Genomic DNA, 20,669 nt, shown 5'->3' on the forward strand with positions numbered 1-20,669 from the left:
GTGAGAAATTTAAGAGTGGCCGAGTGAATAGGTTCAAATGGTGGTAGAAGTAGTTGAGACAAGACCAAATTCAAACGCCAGGCAGGCGGAGGGCGACGGATAGGTGGAAACATCCTAAAGAGGCCCTTGTAAAATTGTTTAATGATCCTTGAAGAACATAAGGATGTGGAACCATCATGGCGGAAACGGGAAATCGCCGCCAGAAACACTTTAAGAGTTGAGTGGGACAGACCTGATTTTGCCAGGGATAAAAAGAAAGGTAAAATTTGTTCAGGTTTTGCAGTCATTGGGTCCAAATCCTTGGAGCGGCACCAGACACAGAAACGTTTCCACTTGAGTTGGTACGTTTTAATGGTGGAGGGAGCGCGAGCCCGCGCTAACACCTCCCTGCAGTCCTTGTCAATAGTTAAACGTGCAAATTCATTGTACTCAGGTTCCAGGCATGGAGTTGAAGGTATGCTGGATCCGGATGACAAATTTGTCCCTGCTGCATCGTGAGGAGGTGCGGCAGAGGATGGAGTGGCAACGGATCGGACTGCGAGAAGAGGAGCAGGTCCGTGAACCATGGACGTCTCGGCCATTTGGGTGCGATCAGAATGATGCGACAAGGTTGGAACCTCATCCTGTGTAACAAACGAGGGATCAGAGGAAGTGGAGGGAAAGCATAGATGAAATCGTTCGACCAATCGATCGAAAATGCATTCCCGCTCGACTCTCTGTGGGGATGCCGACTTGCGAAGTGTGGGCATTTCTTGTTGACAGCAGTCGCGAAAAGATCCATCCGTGGCTGGCCCCACCGCCGGAAGATGTACTCGACCGTGGGCTGATTGAGTTCCCACTCGTGATTGTCTGATGACGCTCGGCTGAGTGAATCCGCCAGAACATTGGCCACGCCTGGCACGTGAATGGCTGTGAGATGAATTTGACGTTGGATCGCCCAATCCCATATTTCTTGTGCCAGTTGAGAAAGTGGAAGAGACCTCGTGCCGCCCTGCTTGTTGAGGTAGTGCATGCTGGTGGTGTTGTCCGTCCTCACCAGCAAAGTGTGTCCCCGCACTAACCTTTGGAAAGATTTGAGGGCTAAGAAAATCGCCAAGAGTTCCAGACGATTGATGTGCCAAGTTCGTTGTATTGCTGTCCACTTCCCTTTCACAGACATGCCGTCGAGATGCGCTCCCCAGCCTTCGAGAGACGCATCTGTTGTAAGCGTCAGAGTTGGGGGTTCGTCCTGGAATGAACGGCCTGCCGATATGTGTGGAGGGTGAGCCCACCACTCCAGTGCTTTCTGTATGCGAGGTGTTAAAAGGATCTTGTCCTCGAAGGACCCCGACACCTGTTTCCACTGCCTGTCCAGTTCCTCCTGGAGAGTCCTCATGTGCAATCTGCAATTTGGAATGAGGTGGATGCACGAGGATGCCATGCCAAGGAATGATTTGAACATTCGGACAGAAACGGACAGTTTTGATTGGAGGGAGCGCACCATCATTAACATGCGGTCCTGTCTTTCCTGGGAAACGTACACTTTTCCCTGCCGAGAATCTAGCAAGGCTCCGAGAAAATTTCTCCGTTGCGAAGGTTGAAAGTGTGACTTCTGGCAATTGATTGAAAGCCCCAAGGCGTGGAAAAGGGAGACGCAAACTTGAGTGTGCTGCTCCGTCTGGTGAAAAGTGTTTGCCTTGATGAGGCAGTCGTCCAGGTATGGGTAAAATTGGATACCTTGGAGACGTAGGAAGGCAGCTACGGGGGCCAAGATTTTGGTAAAAACTCTTGGTGCCGAGCGGAGGCCGAATGGCAAGACTTTGAATTGGAAGTGTAGCTGTCCGACCGTGAAGCGGAGATACTTCCTGTGTCTGGGGTGGATTGGCACATGGAAGTAAGCGTCCTGAAGGTCGATTGTGGAATAGAACTCGTTTGGATTGAGAAAATTCAGAATTTGGATCAGGGTTAACATCTGAAAAGTTTTTGAAATTAGAAATTTGTTTAGAGCTCGTAGATCCAATATTGGACGCCATTCCCCCGACTTCTTCTTGACCAAGAAAAAGCGGGAATAGAACCCCTTGCCGCGTTGACCTTGCGGCACTAGTTCGATGGCTCCTTTTTTGATCATTAAATTCACCTGGGCCAGAAGGTCCTTGAAATGAGGGGGTGGTGGCCCCGAAGGTGGATGATTGGGTGGAAATTTTGTGAATTCCAGGGTATGTCCTTTGGATATAACGTCCAGGACCCATTGGTCGGAGGTGATTGTAGACCATTTGTAAAAGTATTTCGAGATGCGACCTCCAAGATGTACGGTCGGCAAAAGGAAGGGTCTGAGGCAGTCACTGCTTTTTGGTGTTTGATCCACCTCTATAAGTGGATTTCCTTTGATAAGGCCTGGAGGTGGATTGTCGAGTTTGAGATTGATAGGCACCCCGCTGTCTGTTATCGTTGTAGGTGTTGAATGAACGATATTGACTTGAGCCACGAAAAGTAGAGGAGCCTCCGCCTCTACCCCGTGCACCCCGAAAAGGCCGTTTCTTGTATTGGAGGCTCGCCAGGGATTTCGCAGTGTCAGTGTCCTTTTTTATTGCCTCAAGGGCATCATCCACATGTTTGCCAAACAATAATTCTCCGTTATAAGGTAAATCTAGGACTCTTGCCTGTACTTCAGGACGGAAAGTGGTAGAGCGCAGCCAGCCTTGACGCCTCAAGACTGCAGCCCCCGCCAATTGTCGAAATCCCGTGGAGGAAATATCGAGTGCACACTCAATGATTTCGGAAGAAATCAACTCTCCCTCGTGAATAATCGCCTGTGCTTCTGTCCGGATTGCCTCAGGCAGCTGAGGAATCAATGCAGCAATCTCGGACCACATCTGGCGGTCATAACGGCCCAGTATAGCCAGAGTGTTTGCCGCCCTCACTGTAGTAGCCGCCATGGTCGTGAATTTCTTTCCTATGGAATCCAATTTGCGGCCTTCCTGATCAGGAGGAGACGTGAGTGGCGTAGCAGGATTGCGCGATCTTTTTTGCGCAGCCTGAGTAATTACCGAATCTGCCTTCGGTTGAGACACTAAGCAGGCCGGAGAAGACGCCGGTGCTTTGTATTTCCTGTCCAATCTGGGTAAGACCGCAGGAACAGAATTGGGACGTTCCATCAATTTAAGGCCTTCCTTCCAAATATATTCCACGATTGGTATAGTGTGGGATTGCCTCTGTGAGATGTCTTTAAAGTCATATAGAAAGCAATCACTTTCATGCTGTTGTTGTTCGACTTTGAGATGAAACCGTTTTGTAGCCCGGATCATCAAATTGTGGAAATGTGCCATGTCCACTGGGGGCGAATGTAGAGGCGAGGTGGGCGGAGTGGAAGGTGTTTGAGCCCTATAATCGTCCCACTCAGCCATGCCGGCGTCATTGTCGTCGTCATCTGTGTTGTGAGGATCCGGATCCTCATCTCCAGTGTCAGGGCGAGTACCATCCGGTGAAGCCGGTGAAACTGGTGTAGGTGCCTGAGGAAGTTGCGGTTGAGGCTGCGGAGGAGGCAGTGGTGCTGGAGAAGCAGGAGTAGAAGAAGGAAACCTGCGGTTATAATCATCCAGCATGTGCTGAAGGTTCATCACCAAGGACAGAGGTATCTGGGTAACAGGCTCTGAAGGCACCGGTTCGGACGTATCAACAGGAAACAAGTCAGTCCCATCTTCGACATTGTCCACCACCTCACCCTCGTCACTATATTCCTGGCACTTAATGTTCAAATCCGAAGGACTTGTTGCCTGTTTAAATAATTCTTCCACTTCCGAATCGTTTCCGGATTCTTCCCCACCAGACTGGAATAATTTGTCTGGGAGACGAGCACCACCCCTCACAGGACTCAGTTGGATGAGTGGAATGGTCCGCAAAGAAGAAGCAGTAACCACTGTGTAGATGGAAGCCGTCTTCGGTAGAGGTTGGTGCGACGCCAACGAGCCCGTTGGCGTAAATGCGGCACCGTCAGCAACGTCCTGAGGCGACTTGGACGGGATTTTCTTCGTCGACGAGGATTCCTTGCCCGTCGACGAGCCCGTCGACGGGAGCGGGGCTTTGTTCGTCGACGAGAGTGAAGCTTTGACCGTCGACGACGAAGGCGTCGACGGTATGGAAGTCGTCGACGAGGCCGTCGACGAAGTAATGCTGGCCGACAGAGACGTCGTCGACGGGGGCACCGTCGACGGGCCCGTCGACGGGGTGCTGGGTGGAGGCTTGGTCTTTGTCGACGATGGATGCGCCGACGAAGGATGCGTCGACGGCTTCGTCGTCGACGGGGCGCTGAGTGGAGGCTTGGTTTTCGTCGACGGTGTATGCGTCGACGGCGTCGTCGACGGCTTCGTCGTCGACGGTCTATCCTTGCCGGTCGTCGACGAGATCTTCACCACTGAAGAGATGGGTCTCACCTTCGAGGTCGCCGTCGACGAGGTGGTCGTCGTCGACGTAGCGCCGGTGGACATGGAACATGTCGTCGTCGACGTGGAGGTGGTAGAAATGGATTTCGTCGACGCTGAAGACGTCGACGGGCGCGTCGACGAGCCCGTCGACGAGCCAAAACCAGATTTCTTACTGGTAGGTAAGGCTTTGGGCGCAGACGTCAGAGAACCAGGTCCCGTAGACGTGCCCTGAAGCGAATCCTGTGGGGAGACAATCCTAGAGGACTCCAACAGTCTTCTCTTCTTGAGAAAAGGAGAAGGAGCCTCGGTCTCAGACCCACGCTTCTGAGAGGACTTTGAAGCAAAAGATGACAGGCTCTCCACATCAGAAACCACAGACTCCGAAGTTCTCAACTTCTGTAGCCACAGAAGGAGACGGGCCTCTCTATCTCTCAGAGTCTTAGGAGGGAAAGTACGACAGTACTTACAGTTTTTCACCTCATGGTCTGGGTAGAGACAGTAAATGCATTTACTGTGTGGATCCTCGTGGAAAAGGCGCAGTTTACCACATGAAGGGCAGGCTTTAAACAGAGATTTCTTGTTTGAAGACATTTTCTTGAAGAAAAAACAGGTAAAGTTGAAGAAAACTGAGCAGAGCTCAGGGAGACTCCCTTCACACGACGTGCGGTAGAAAATCTGAGGACTTGGGCTTCTGAGGAGAAGGTTCTAGAGGAGGCTACAGCCTGATTGGCTGGAATGTGATCCAACACATAATGACTCTGATATGCTACTAAAGTGAGTTCTCCCTTAGGCTTTTCAATGGGCCTATTGTGTTCTATGGTACTTTTGGAATTTACAATTTACTGCACTATATGTATGTATATTTTTTATTAGTTATATTTTTCATATATACATGCATATATACTACTATTTTATGTACCGTGGGACTCCCACTTCGACGACGGGGGATATTCAAGCATGTGAATCTATGAAAGACACCCCTAATACTGGAGAACTTTAGTTCTCCAGTATTGGAATCTTTCATACATTCACATGCCTGAATCATTCCCCGTCGTCGAGACGGGAGTCTCCGGTATATAAAAAAGCAGTGCTTAGTAGTATAGCAAACTGAAAAGAGGCCTATGCCCATTTCCCTTTTGCAACCCATAGCCTTTGTTATGTAAAAAAGGCCCAAACTTTTCCCTGAACCAATCAGAGCTCCTCACCCTCTAGAACACTCCTGAGAGAACCTTCTGCCCCTCAGATTTTTCGCGCACTTGTGCATATAACACTTCTTGTGCTAAATCCGAGGTGAGCCTCTCAGGGGAGGAGGGTGGGTGCATGTGAATCTATGAAAGATTCCAATACTGGAGAACTAAAGTTACAGGTAAGTAACTAGTTTTCTTACTCCAGTATTGGAACTTAAATAGATTCACATGCCTGAATCAGAATAGCGAGCAGTGTAAAAACAGAGCACATTTTCCTGACATATTACATAATCAGGCAATACCATAAGAAAATGAGGCATAATCTCATATACACATATACATACTTATATAAAATGTGACTTTGTAAACCAGAGAAATTATGGATGGAGGTATGCAAGAAAGGCTCACCGTTACTGGATGATATTCCGCAGTACCGCCTCTCCCACCGCCGCATCCGATTCTGCAGCTGCCTCCAAGCAGTAGTGCCTGGTGAAGGTGTGCGTAGATGCCCAGGTTGCTGCTCTGCAGATATCCTGGATTGGCACTCCTACAAACAGTGCAGTGGATGTGGCCACCGCCGTCATGGAATGGGCACGGACTCGTGCATTCCAAGGCTTTCCAGCAGCTTGATGACAGTAGACAATCTCACTGGAAATCCATCTGGCAATTCCCCTCTTTGACAGTGGGAAACCTTTCCTGGGTGCGCTGAAGGCGACAAATAACTGAGAAGACTGGCGAAACGCCTTAGTTTCTTTCAAGTAAAATTTCATACATCTCTAAACGTCCAGCGAGTGCAATACTCGTTCTGCCGCTGTCGATGGATGAGGAAAGAAACGTTTCAACACCAATGGTTCGTTCAAATGAAAATCAGTTGGCACCTTCGGAATGAACTTCGGGTTTGTCCTGAGAATCATTCTATCCTCCTGAAACTGTAAGAAAGGCTCCTGAATCGTGAGCGCTTGTAGTTCACCTACTCTTCTCGCTGAAGTCAATGCAATGAGAAGAGCCACTTTCCAGGACAAGAACTTCAGGTCTGCCCTATGTATCGGTTCAAACGGTGGTTTCATCAATTGAGAAAGTACAACATTCAGATTCCATAATGGTGGTGGAGGCTTTACTGGAGGAAAGACTCCGAATATCCCCTTTATAAATTGTTTGATAATCCTTGAGGACCATAAAGATGGGCCTGACGATGACCTCCTGTAGCGGGATAATGCAGCCAAATGGACCTTGATGGAGGCGTGTGCTAATCGTGACTTTGCTAACGGCAGAATGTAAGGTATAATTTGATGAGGTGCAGCAGTAAGAGGGTGAACATCATGTCTCTTACACCACAGACAAAACCTCTTCCTTGTCATCCTGTAGGTTTTGTTGGTACTCTCCGCTCCGGCCTTGGACAGATCTCCCTACATTCGTGTGATGTTCAGATGGCTAAACTCACAGTGTTCAGGAGAAAGGCTGCTAATCGCAAGGATTTCGGGTCCGGATGGAGCACCTGCCCCTTGGACATTGTCAGAAGTGATGGAATAAGGCGCAACCGAATTGGACGGCCCTCCGACAGCAGCAGCAGCTGTTCCGTGAACCAGTGTTGTCTGGGCCACCACGGGGCTACTAGGATCAGCCTGCACAGCTCTTTCTTGATCTTCACCAGTACGCGGGGGAGAAGAGGAATTGAAGGAAAACCATAGGCAAAGATGCCGGACCATGCCATGGAAAACGCATTCCCTCAAGATTCCTTCTGGGGAAGCCAGCTTGCGAAGTACTGGCATTTTCTGTTTTCCCTTGTAGCGAAGGGGTCCACTATCGGTGTTCCCCATCTTCGAAAGACGTTGTCCAGGATCTCCTGGTCTAGCTCCCATTCGTGGCAGGACAATGTAAGCCTGCTGAGAGTATCCACCTTGACATTTTGATTCCCCGGGAGGTGTTCTGCTGCCAATTATATTCCTTGCTGAAGAGCCCATTCCCATATCTCCTGGGCTTCCTGAGACAGGGAGAGCGATCTCGTTCCCCCTTGCTTGTTCACATAATGCATCGCAGTACTGTTGTCTGTTCTTACCAACACCGGCGAACCTCTTATCCTTGGCAGAAAAGCCAGTAATGCCAAGCGGATCGCTCTGAGCTCCAGCAGATTTATGTGTAACTGCTGCTCCTGTGCCTTCCAACGACCGCTGACTTGAAGGTCCTGAATGAAAGCTCCCCATCCTTCTAACGACGCATCCGTCGTTACCACTAGCGGAGCCGTTCTTGCCAGAAATGTCAGTCCTTGAGACACATTGGCTTTTTGTGTCCACCACTTTGCTGCCTGTATCCTCATTGGTGTCACCCTTATTGTATCGTCGAAGGATCCCTCCGCCTGATGCCATTGGAGATCGATCTGTTCCTGCCATGGTCTCATCCTTAGCCTGTAGCAAGGTACCAGGGGAATACAAGAGGACATCGTCCCAGCAAGGATTTGTACCTGCAGACTGAAAGAGACTTTTATACCAACTCTTGGAAGAGGGACACAATCCTCAGTTGTCTTTCCTCTGAGGGAAATGCTTTGTTGCATTCCGTGTTCAATATTGCCCCCAGAAATGTCGCTGGAGTCAGACACTATATAAAGATTAATGGTCCTCCGGCTACTGCCAATCGAAGATACAGTCTAAAGGAAGGATGAAGGGGATGTGAAAATAAGCATCCTGTAAGCCTAGAGTGGTAATATGATCCCCTGGGTTTAAGAGTAGCCGAATGCCTAGGGACAGCATTTGGAAAAATTGCTTCTTACGGTAAGTATTCAGAACTCTCAGGCCTAGAATAGGGCGCTATTGCAGGGCATTCTTCCGAACTGGGAAGAAAAACAAAAGTAAAAAACCTTTTTGTTTTTGGAAGATCGGCACCGGTTCTATTGCTTCCTTTCGGAGCATTGTCCGAATCTCCAAACGCATCTAAGATAGATGTTTTTAGTCTCTTGACTGGTCTGCAGTGTTGGAAGGAGGGAATTGAAGAAAACTGAAGAGTGTGTGAATTTTAGTGTATTGAAGGCCCATCTGTCTGTTATTTTCTGTCAATAATATAGATGGGAAGCAACTCTCCCACCCATGGAACTCGTGGAGAGGAAAAGCAACGTGCAGCCAGATCCCTGAAGTTGTCATTGTCTTTTACCAATGTTTTTTCCCTTGATGACCTCCTCGTCCTCTAGGAGCAGACTTTGTATAGTTCCTTGTTTGTTGTACCTCCTATTGTTGACAATATGGTTGTGATGATGAGGAATAAAAGGGGGTATCTTCCCTTGTTGATAACTCCCTTTTTAGGATGACTGGCCTCTTTCCCAGTCGCCTCGGAAAGGCACCTAACGGTATCGTAGTGTACCCAGGGTATTTGTAGTATCTGTATCTCCTTTGATTCCTTGAAATGCCTCATCCACTTGAAACCCAATAAATCTTCTCCATCGAAGGGGAGATTCAGGATCCTAATTTTGGACTTCTGGTCTTAAGGCAGTCGACCTTAACCACCTCTGACTCTTTAGCACCATCGCTCGCCTCATGTCTAATGTTCTCTGGGAAGAGGTCCATGTTAGGCGCCATATTGCACCATATATGTCTGTATTAACTGCCCAGAATAGCAAGGGCATTATCTGCTTTGCCTAAGAGAACAGACATGGATGAGAATCTTTGTCTTGCGTTCTCAAGCATCTCCCCTCCCTGTTAGGAGGTGTTGATATAGGCGCAGAGGGATTCTTAGATTCCTGTTGCGCCACTTGCTAAAACACGAAATGAGATTTTGGATGGTTTTGAATGGCTACATGAAATCGTATAAGAAGTAATCCGTTCGTATTGTCGACATAGGAAGCTAGAATCTCTCGCAGCGGTTTTCATTATATTATGGAATCTGCGGAGAATCCACCAGTCCTGGTGAGGGAGATGCCGGAGATGGATTCAAGTAATCATCCCATTTTTTGTTGGGATCTGTTATTTCTCCCTCTTCCTGGTCATCATCATCTGTGGTGACCGGATTCTGGTGATGTATTATTTGAGGAGTTGCAGCCTAACTTCTTGTTGTGGCTCACTGTTTCTAACTGGAGTTGTAGGGATGGGATTTCCTTTGTAGCTGGTGCCGGCGGAAACCTCTTTCCATAGTCTGCCAGCATAAACTGCAGATCTATCATCATGAAGCATGGCATTCCAACCATTCCTTCCTGGCACTCATGGCGATAGTGCTGTTGCTGAGGATATTGGTACTCCCCATATCACTCCTCATAGTCCTTCTCTTCATACTTCACATGTAATTGTGAGGGACTACTAGCGTATCCAAAAGGTTCTTTTCCTATGAATCCTGCTCTTGAAACAGTTGCTGATGATTTGTAATCTTGGAATTTTCCTCGACGAGCCTGTTGAGGAGATTGTCATCGTCGACACCAGGTATAGAGAGCTATCCGTCGTCGACGACATAGTCACCGTTGATGGTGACCTCGTCCTCGACATCGTCGTCGCTGTTGTTGTCACCGTCGTAGACCGACCATCGTAGATGACCATCGTCATCGATGACCACCGTCGTTGACCACCGTCGTCGTCTACCACCATCGTAGACGACCACCATCGTAGACGACCACCATCGTAGACGACCACCGTCGACGACCACCACCATCGACGACGACCACCGTCGACGACCACCACCATCGACGACGACCACCGTCGACGACCACCACCATCGTCGACAACGACCACCATCACCATCGTAGACCACCATCGTAGACGACCACCATCGTCGATGGTCATCGTAGATGACCACCGTCGTCGATGGTCATCGTAGATGACCACCGTCGTCGATGGTCATCGTAGATGACCACCGTCGTCTATGGTCATCGTAGATGACCACAGTCGTCGACGACCATCGCAGACGACCACCGTCGTAGACGATGCTGTCGTAGACTATGCCGTCGTAGACGATGCCGCCGTCGACAGAGAGGCTGCCTTAGTCTTTACCTCAGAGGTATAAAAGACTGCTTCCTGAAGGGTTCTTTGACCAGAGGAAGTGATTTTGACGGCTCAGAAGTCGTCTTTTTAACATGATCGTTCCCCAAAAGCATGTCCTTTCTTCTCCTTTTCCACAGAGTGAGGAGATTTTGAAGGACTGCGCCCAGAAGACCCATGAGTGGTCTTTTTGAGGGCCTTCTCAGGACGTTACCCTGAGGAATGAGTTTGAGGAGATTTTGATCTCTTATGAGATCGCCTAGGTGTTGAGGACGCCGCCTCATCACTGTCACTGGGGAATACCTCCTTTCTGGCCTTAGCGTTTGACACCCTATTAAAAGGCGCACTCCACGACCTCTCAGAACTTACTTGAGAAAATGCGACATACCTTGCGATCTGTGGCCTGCGGGTATAGACAGTAAATCTAGTCAGTGTGAGGTTCATCAGTGTAGTGCAACCTCTTGGAACAAGTTGTACAGGCTCTAAATGATCCTTTATTCTCCTTTCCAGACATTCCTTAAAGAATGTATTTGAAGATAATCCATAGTAGAACAGAATCCAGAAGAATTCCTAAGAACAAAGTTCTTTAAAGAAGTTAAAAAACACAGAGTTTGAGCAGAGCTCAAAGGAGACTCCCTAGCACAACGTGCGGTAGAAACATCTGAGGGGCAGAAGGTTCTCTCAGGAGTGTTCTAGAGGGTGTGGAGCTCTGATTGGTTCAGGGAAAAGTTTGGGCCTTTTTTACATAACAAAGGCTATGGGTTGCAAAAGGGAAATGGGCCTAGGCCTCGTTTCAGTTTGCTATACTACTAAGCACTGCTTTTTTATATACCGGAGACTCCCGTCTCGACGACGGGGAATGATTCAGGCATGTGAATCTATGAAAGTTTCAATACTGGAGTAACAGGATCTTCGTTTTATTACTGGCGACGCAGGACGCCCATCGGAAAAGAACCCAGTGTGCAAGTAATCATTTTATTACAATCTACCCTGGCTCCCTTGCTTTTCAGAGAGCTAAAAAGAAAATTAGATGAGAATCGTAGAAACTCAATTACAGCGCGATTGGTAGGAAAACTGCTACTGTCATCCTTTACTATGAACCAGAACTGCTTTGCTGGTAAACTACACCAGCAAACACTTTCACCAGTAGGTCTCAACTGCTAAGCTCATGAGATTCTAGAGGATTTTTTTCACTTTATATTAGCGTATCTTTGACTAAGGTTCTTGATGTAGAACATCAAGACCATGGACACAGGGTAGCAGAGCGCTTTACAGAGACAAGTCACAGAATAATCCTGAGAACCTAAGAAACTCATCTTCAGAGTCCCACAAGGATCATCTCTTGGCCCAACACACTTCAACATCTACATGGCACCCCTCGCAGGCATCATCAGACCCCACAGATTCAACATCCTATCCTAAGCCGATGACATGCAGCTCATCCAATCCCAGACAGACAAAATCACCAGAAACAACTTTATAAACTGCTGGACCAAAAGGGCAGACTGGATAAAACAAAACTGCCTGAAGAACAACACAGACAAAATGGAAGTGCTGATCTTCGAAAACAAGTGCTGACCCTGCGGCTACTCCTGGTGGCCAGCGGAACTCCAATCCCATCGGAACAAGCCAGAAACCTAAGACTCGTCCTGCGCAATAAATTCAACATGGCAATGTTGGGTAAACAGCGTCACCACCTCTTGCTTTCTCATCCGACGAATGCTACGCAGGAATTTCAAGTGGTTACCCCAAACCATCAGAAGCACTGTCACTAAAGCACTCATCACGAGTTGGCTTGACTACGGCAACGCACTCTACCCCGGAACCCGACCCACTACAAACAAAGATTGTAGACCATTCAGAATCCTGGAGCCAGACTCATCCTCGACCTTCCTCACCTCACCCACATCTCACCTTGCCTCAGAGAGCTCCACTGGCTCCGAATCCAGAAACACTGCCAATTCAAGCTGCTCACCCACACATTCAAGGCCACCACAACATTAGACCTGCCTACCTCAACCACCACCTTAATTTCTACCAACCTACCAGACAACTGCAATTTACATCTCCCTCTCTCACATATCCCACACATCCACAAAAGCGGAGCTTGAAGTTGCACTTTTTTCTGCACCCCCACTAGAACCTGGAATAACCTTCCCCAAAACATCAGGACCTCTTCTTCACTATTCGTCTTTCGCAAGAAGCTGAAGACTTGGCTCTTCAACTAACCCTGTAAATCTCCTTCGGATGTCCCATACCTACACTCGCTGGACCTACACACCTGCTAAAGGTCCTGGATACCCTCACTGTATTGATCCTTAAAATGGTTGTATGATGGAACCACACATGCAATTGCCATGCACGCCTTTACAACGTAGTCAATACAGTGCAATCGCCATTACCACATATTCATTCACACAAAAATGTTTCCAATCCATAAGACCTTACCATGCATGCCTTTACTATGAAAATTCTGTTGTAAAGGCAGGGTTGGTAAGGGCATATACGTGGCCAAAATTGTTCATATGTGCTCTATGGTAACAGAAATGCATGGTTCCTTTTTTAGCCATGATCTCACTTTGTCGTTGTTGGCGTACGTCGCTTGCCTCCAGACTGACCGTTGAACTTTCGCAGTCACTAACCTTTGTAAACTGCATGTCCCTGGAGGAGACGAACAGCCCGAAATTAGCTGAACACAGAGATCACCAGTCTACATCTCAAACACCGGGCTCTGCTGACCTCTGCCTGACCAGGGTGCAGCTCTCCCCTCTCCTGACCCGGGAGCAGGGTATCAGTCTCCTCTCCTCTGCTCAGAGTACTGCTTCCTCTATCACTGATTCCAGCCAGTGTCTACCACTCACCATGCTGTCCTAGCTGAATTCTTTCCTGCCCAGCCTAGCCTGGGACATCTGAAGTTGCAGCCCCCTAGACTCCTTCCTGCAAGGTGAGGCACACGGGTCCGGCTCTCTCTAGGGCAGGTGCAGTATAAAGGCACACAGATGTGGCGGTGCTTTAAGGGTAGGTTCAGTACAGACGCTGTAGGAAAGTGCCCCTTTTTGCATGTTATCCCCCACTTTCCTCCTGATAGCTGATGCACATTGACTGAATGTGCCCTGGGTCCCTGCTAATCAGGTTCCCAGTGCCTGTGTTCTTTCCCCAAACTGTACCTTTGTTTCCACAATTGGCACACCTCTGGGCCACATACAAGTCCCATGTAAAAGGTACAAGTAGTACCAAGGGCCTTGTGACCAGTGAGGGTCTCTAAGGATCTGCAGCATGTATTGTGCCACCCTCAGAGACCCCTCACCTAACACATATACCCTGCTGTTGTAGACTGTTTTGATTCACACAAAACCTAAAAGTTGACATGGCACACATCCCTGTGTGCCATGCCCACAATCACTGCCTGTGGCATAGGTAAGTCACCCCTCTAGCAGGACTCACAGCCCTAAGGCAGGGTGCACTATACCACAGGTGAGGGTATAGCCGCATGAGCAATATGCCCCTACAGTGTCTAAGTCCATTCTCGGACATTGTAAGTGCAGTACAGTGCAGTGCAGTACTGAGTACAATGGCTGGGAGTTTGTCTTTACGAACTCCACAGCTCCATGATGGCTTTACTGAATGCTAAGACGTTTGGTGAGAAACTTTTCAGCACAATAAACCCACAATGATGCCAGCATTGGATTTACTGTTAAATGCACTTTTTCATGGCATCTTAGAGATGCCCCTGAACAACGACCAACTCCACCGTGACCAGCTGACCTGTCTGCACCAACCTGCCACACTCAGAAATGTTTCTGACCCCCTGTGGTGGGAGCCCTTTTGCTCTCATGGGTTAGAGACAAATCCTGCTTGGGGTGGAGGTGCTTCACACCTACCCCAAAGCAGGAACAGCATTCAGGGCTGTGAGCCTCAAAGGCTTTCTGCCCTTTGATATGCTGGCCAAGGCCTCTCAACCTAGTGGAGATGCCGGCCCCCCTGACCAAGCCCCACTTTTGGAAGCAAGGTCGGCGGGGAAATTAGTAGTCCGAGGAGGTGTGTTCCCCTCTCTGACAGTACTACCCCCTAAGGTGCCCTGGAACGAGGTGACCCCCTCTTTAGTAAATCCTCCATCTTGAATGGAAGGATCTTAGCCAATCAGATTAGGGGATGCCTCCTCCCCAAAGGAAGGGGACATACAAAGGGTGTATTCACACTAAAGGGAAAATAGCCCATTGGCTCCCATCTGCCAGTACATATAAGGCCTCTAAATTAAATATTTATGGACACCCCTGAACCTCGAGCCTCAGATTGCTGCAACCTACAAAGGACGACAAAATAAGATGCAATGCAGCAAAGCTTGAAGACAACGACTGACTTTGCCCCAGCCCGACTGGCCTGTCTCCAGCTTATAGACCCTGAGAAGAAGATGACGCCACCTGTCCTGTGGTCAGACCCAGGGAAGACTGCTCACTCTTCAACAAAGACCAGATCTCCCGAGGACAGTAGCCCTGTCCAGAAAAATCCAGCTACAAGGACTCCGAATCCAGGCGGATCCGCGACCCCTGCCCACTCTGCACCAGACGGCCAGAGTCTGAGTGGCTGACCGGTCCAGTGAAGTCTCCCCAGCGATCCTGACCTTGACTCCATCAGTGGCTGACCTCTCCTGGGCTCCACGAAGACCCTGCAGCCTCATCTCGAAGGGTCCCCCCTGACTGAGACAGGCTCTGGTAAAGAAATTCTAACATCAAAAGGCCCCCCTGCATTCTCACCCCCCCGACCTTGGGAAGCCCAGCAAACGATGTCCAGACCTCCCTCGACATCCCAACGTACCTGCCTAGCCAGTGGTCACCTTTGTACAGCCTCCTTGTCCGAGGCTGCAGCCCCTTTGTGTGACCGAGATTAATCATTAAAAAGCATTTGGCGACCGATGCCAATTTGCACCCTGCATCTGGCCGCCCCTGAACCACTGGTGATGTAGCTTTGATGCTGCCTTGTGGCCCCCCTTGTGCTTGCCTTAACCCCTGGGGCCCGAGTCCTGAAACCGTGGGTACTTACCTGCAACCAGCACCTCGTGTGTGACCAGAGTCTCCATTGACTAACATTGGGCCCAGTAACCTCTGCACTCGGCCGCCCCAGTGTAGCTGGTGGTACAGTACCTATCTTGCCCAGTGTTGCTCCAAACCCCTGAAGACTGGGTGTATACGTCGAGTACTTACCTGTAAAATCATATAACTGTTTTCCTCCCATAGGATTCTGATGCATTATTGCCTACTGCACTAAATGTCTATCTCTTACATTTGCTAAGGCTGCTACATTTTGTTTGACATTACCAAAGTATTCTCAATATTATTGTAAAGTCTTTTACTGCCTTTTACAACACAATACCTACTGCATTTGAAAAGTATTGCTATTATTGAAAAGTGTCACTTAGCTGCAACTGAGTTCCGTTTGGTTCTAAAATAAAATAAAGTAATAACTTTTTGCACAAAACAATTGGTCTGTCCTCGCACATGCCTTTACATGTAAATTTGTCCTTGCTTATTTTATCATTCATGCCTTTGCAATGAAATTAGTTGTAAAGGCATGCGTGATAAAGGCATATTTGTGGTAAACGCATGCGTGGTAAAGGTGCATACTTGGTGAAGACTCTGTTCTACCGGTTACATGTGTTTATGACCGCATTGTAATGGCTGTTTCCCCTCAAAATATGCCAACTTTGCAATAACTGTTGCCCAAGTTAAATCATTTGTAATTCCTACCCAGAAGGGGGCTAACCTAAGGCAATTCCACTGTGTGCAACTGAAAGTGGAATTCTCACTGTGGCACTTTGGGTACACTGCAGGGCAGTTAGGATAGACTCAGTTAATTTTACTTGGGGTTAAATATGCCTATGCAGAAAAAAAGAATTGTATATGTACAAAGCAGTCATTCCAGAATACCGTCTGAAGGCATATGCATAATCTCCCATGTTATGTTATGTTAAAGAGATTTCTTAAGCGCACGCTCACCAGCGATTTCTTGGCGCTCCCACACGATCACTGAATAATCTGCTTACACCAGATTACCACTTATCCTCAATGACTGTAGGAACATCACTTAATGTTCAAAAAAGTCTTCATCCACATAACTAATTCACAGTGGGGGCTGCCAGGAGAGAAAAGTGGTGAGGTAGCGCCGCTGGATTAATAAATTGTCATTAAAACGTACCTGCCACCTCTGTGCTCTTCTCCCGATCACAGGCTCCCAGAAACCCCCGTGCCTATCCAGATGCTGCTCTCCTGTTGGTAATACTATTACCCAGCATGAGAGCAGCGCTGTGATTGGGCAGAGGGGGCTGATTTCACGTTCCCAGAGAGACTAGGAGCCTGTGCCTGCTGTTCTCCGGCAATAGACCCCGAGTACTATTTGCTGGATACATCTAAGTGTGCATGACAGGTTGGCAGTCCTAAGACAACTGTCCAAACCATCATGCGCACTTGCAGTGCCCGTCACTGCAAGTGCCCTCCATTCTTGCCTTGGCCCCACCCCAAGACTCGGCTCCTGTCATGAAAAATAAAAGGATAATAAAATAATTTTATCTGCATTTTTTTAACATGTTTTTATGCTGTAAGGCAGTGGGGTGCCGCTGCCATAATGTAGAAGCCACTGCTGCTAATTAATCTAGGTCTATAGCAAATTGGGTTACTGGTTGAGGCAGGAATGATGGTTTGGGGGAAAGGTGGGGGCTGGTGAAACCCTACTCAAACAGCAATCACGATTCTAGTCAGGGTGAAACACAAGCAAAGCCCAAATTAACCAGTGCTCAACCCTCTGGCAGCTTGGCGCAAGGCAGTCAGGCTTAGCTAAGAGACAATGTGTAAAGTATTTATGCAGCACACAAACTGCAATAAAAACGAAAACACAACACAAGAAAAATCCTACAACAATTTCGAAAAATAAAGGGATTTATTTGATATCAAAACAACAAAAATCTATAAAGGAGAAACGGAGATATGCAATTTCAAAGGTTTCGGTAAAAATTGTGGTTTAAAAGCGCCACGTCAACAGTGGTAATCTGTTCGCGCGGGCCGGGATAAAGTCACAAGTTCAGGCCAACCATGATAAAGCGTACGCCGGATACAGGGACCACATTAGTCCCACTGAGAAAAGTACCTTAAATCCTGGTTGCGGATCACTGCAGCGGCAGTCCTGAGGTGAGATTAGAGGTCTGTGTTAAGGATGTGTGCGCAGCGGGGGTTCCAATAAACTGCGAGGGCTACGATGTTGGCTTGCGTTGTGGTTGTGTTGTGCTGCGTCTGTTCTGATGAGGTGCTGCGAAGAGCTGTGTCAGGTTTACGTCATGCTGCCTCGCTTCGGGCAGAGATTGCACCTGAACCACACTTTCAGGTTCTAGGACTGGAGGGACACCACTTAGGGGGTTAGGACTCACAGCAGGCAGAGTTCAGTTGCAGGGGTTAAGATGGTTGGAGCCTATTTTGTCCCTGCGGCTCTGAGCAGGAGACATGGCAAGTAGCCTTTTGAGTCACTCTGGTGGTTCTGGGTTCAAAGATGCAGGTCCAGTCCATCTCACTTAGGCAGCAGGGCAGTCCTTCTTGCAGCAGCACAGCAGTCTTCCACAAGTCCAGATGTTTACTGAAGAGTTGGGTCTGAGGGTCCACTATTTATATCTGGTGCCCACTTTGAAGTGGGAGAAGCTTCCAGAGTCCTCCCCTTCAGAGGTGTCTCGAATTTACTTAATCTCTGCCCTGAAACCCACTTTTCTGGGTTCACAAAAGACTAGTGTGAAACCCTTTGGGAGTGTGCTGAGAAAGAATTTTTGTGATGTGCAAGTGTGGTAGGTGACAGCTCTTCTCCCCTTATCCTGTCAGAGATGGCCCATCCTAACAATACCTATTTTCCTTTTGTCTCACTGTGTGGGAGTAATACACAGAAATCAACTGCCAGCAACACTTAGTCATGTGACCCAGGATTTGCTATGTTTCGATTAACCCCTGTCGCATTTGGACATGCAACCCACCTCATTGCTTTTGTATTTACCTAAATACACTCCTGAAATAATTCTATTTTAGGTGGGAGAATAAGAACAAATGTTCATAAATAGAAGGATAGAGTGAAAGGGGCAGTCAGAATAGAAGGGCAAACATGCGGCTAGAGAAAAGGGATAGAAGGAATAGTGGGAAAGGGACAGACTGGAGGACCGAGGAAATGGGGCAGATAGCAGAGGATAACAGAGGAGAGGGGACAAGGAAGAGGCATTAGGAGAAGAGGGCAGACAAGAAGATAGAGGAAATGGTCGGACATCAGAACAAAGGAAAGGGGACAGAAAGGGGACAGAATAGAAGACAAGCATTTGCCATGCAATCAGTCTCGCCTTTGGGGCCTTATATGTATTTGGCTATGCAGCACATGAGCCTGGGTGCTGAAACATCTACTGTTATTTAACATGGAGGGAAAGTGAGCACCAAACTGCATGACATGCCAGGTATGGGAACACATGGAGAGAAATATTGCCTTTCAGTGGGAATGGTATAGTCCAAAGCTCTGTTTTTAATATAAAAGCAGGGCCTTCAGTGGTCAAATTGCTGAAAATACAAGATTTGAAAAAAATATTATTGTCTACGGGTGCTCGTGTAAGACCATTTTTATGGACTGGAATCTACAGAATGCTTAAGTGATTCTGGTATTTTACTGACCTCTGCTGTTCGTTTTCTATCAAGAAAGGTAAATAGAGGCAGTTGCCAGAACATTTTTAAAAATAAAGTCCCTCAGCAGAAACCAATTCTGGTATTTTACTGACCTCTGCTGGTCGTTTTCTTTCAAGTCAGTTAACTAGAGGCAGTTGAACAGAAAAAAAAGTCCCTAAGCGGAAGCAGACTAGTCCTAGGGCTGATCTCCAGAGCCCACAAAGTACATACACGTATAAGTATATACAAGAGGTCTCGATTGCTCGACCTCAAATGGAAGATGAGAAGTGCAATAAGAGGGGCAGAAACTGTTTTTTTTGGTTTGTGTCGTGGGGTGGTGTCGGAAAGAGGATGGAAGCAGGCACGAGAAGAAGCCCTTCACAAGAGCAGCTGAAGGGCGCTCGAAGCTCCTCAGTGTCAGTCATAGATGCTGCTGTCAGATTAGCGGTCAGGGCAGTCAGATGCTATCTGCAGCCTCAGCCATCCACATTCAATGTCTTTAATTATTTATAAAACATCACAATTGATTCTAGTCTCTTATCGAGCGGACACAACACACTGTGCCGGCATGAACCCCGGCAGGGGACAACCAGCCTCGCCCCCATCACACAGAGAGCCGCACTCCTAGCCGGGCCTCCTCGATGCAAAATGGCACATTCATAAAAAGTACAGACAAGCAGCACGAACATATGCAAATATCGGATTTAATTATCCATTATTAAAGTGACCTGAGCAAAGCGAAAAAAGGAGCGTGGGAGACAGCAGAGGAAGTGGGACAAAAAAGGTGCAGGCAGGGCCGGCTTCACCATGGGCGAGTTGGGCCCAGGGCACCAATTTTCAGAGGGGCGCATGAAGCTGTGTGCATTAAGGCTATGCCAACAGCAGTGCCCTTCTCATCTTACTCCAGGGTTGTCCGTGTCCCTGCCCGTGCGATTCTTTCGGATTTGCCAGTTTAAAGTGGTGTTATAGGACAGGAGAGGTTTTAAAACTCCTTGCTCTCCCTTCACCCTCTGACCCCTGCTGGCACACATCAACAAAACCATCACCTGCGCCAGGCAGCCAACCTATTGGTGATTTAAGTGAGCTAGGGGAGGTCTGGGGCTGTTTGTGTTCAGGGTCTATTCACTGCTCAGCCAGGGACTGACCAGTGAACCCAAAAGGGAGCCCCTGCCGCCTCGTTTGATTGAATGCATCACATACGAGGAATGCAACACCAAATAGATATTATTTCACATGCTGTGAAGTCTAATACATTAGGAAAACAGCTCAGATTTCCTCATGCTTTGGTGAGGGGGGGGGGGGGTCATATGTAGACCTTTTTCCCCAATGGTGACAAAACTGAGATACCACTTCTAGGGCCAAAGTAACAATCTACTACTTCAAGGTCTTTTTAAACTCTTCTACCTTCTCTGGCTTCAAGTCACAACCACTGTAAGCAACCAGAGCTTGCTGGTGGGCGCCAGC

At 48.2% G+C, this 20,669-nt stretch overlaps 1 protein-coding gene across 1 annotated transcript in view; it reads right to left on the reverse strand.

The window, feature by feature from the left end:
* The window catches only part of FAH (fumarylacetoacetate hydrolase), a 183,846-nt gene that overhangs the window by 25,296 nt on the left and 137,881 nt on the right, over positions 1 to 20,669 (reverse strand). The window lies entirely within an intron of this gene.

The sequence above is a fragment of the Lissotriton helveticus genome, chromosome 3_1, assembly GCF_964261635.1.
Source record: "Lissotriton helveticus chromosome 3_1, aLisHel1.1, whole genome shotgun sequence".
Lineage (NCBI taxonomy): Eukaryota > Metazoa > Chordata > Amphibia > Caudata > Salamandridae > Lissotriton > Lissotriton helveticus.